This window comes from Arachis ipaensis, chromosome B08, assembly GCF_000816755.2.
Source record: "Arachis ipaensis cultivar K30076 chromosome B08, Araip1.1, whole genome shotgun sequence".
In the NCBI taxonomy this organism is placed as follows: Eukaryota; Viridiplantae; Streptophyta; class Magnoliopsida; order Fabales; family Fabaceae; genus Arachis; species Arachis ipaensis.
The window spans coordinates 118,641,117-118,641,983 of record NC_029792.2 but is presented as its reverse complement, the minus strand read 5'-3'; positions in this window follow the sequence as shown (position 1 = coordinate 118,641,983).

The following is an 867-nucleotide window of genomic DNA, read 5'->3' as shown; positions in this document are numbered from 1 at the left end:
GTGACTTTAATTATCTTAACCAATGTCCTAATTAATTGCTTTTATGTCTTAAAAAAACCGTATATGAGAAAAAAATAATTAATTTGTCTACTTTAATAAATAGTTATTTTACTAAAATGAGAAACTATTTTTTAAAAATTTTTAAGAACTAATTAATATTATATATATTTTGTTACACTACATTTAATTATAAAAATTTTATTTATTTCTAATACTTATATTAAAAATAAAAAAAATTAAATTAGTGAATCTTAATCTATAATATAATAATAATATAGTAATTATTTTATATATTGTACGAATATAAATTAATTATTTTTTTATTTATAAAAATTTTTAAACGCTTGAGCTTGTTTTATATATATATATATATATATTTATGAATGTGATATATTTTTTATGTAAATAATCTTTTAAAAAAATCTAATAGTTAATCTATTACTTTTTTTGTTTTAGTCCAAATTAAATATTTTTTAGTGTTTTTGGAAAGAAAATCTTTTGAGGAATTTAATAATATGTGATGAGAAACACCGAATAAATTATACAAAAACCAATTAAAACACAATATAAAAACATCTTTAAAAAAAGACGTTTTAGGCGTGTTTATCTGAGTGGCCTCCATAAATTTTTACTCTCATAATTTCAGCCATTTATTTTTCTTCTCTTTACCATAACATCTCCCGTTATCTATATTTAAGGATATTATTGAAAGAATTCTAATTAAAATACTAAAAAAATTAGCAAATTTTCTGCCCTTTTTTATAGGTTAGTTGCTGTTATTAAATTGTCTTTTCACCATGTATGTTTTAAATATTTTTCAATAAGGTAGGTCCGTCAACCCCCTTTTTTTTTTTTGGGTAATTTAAC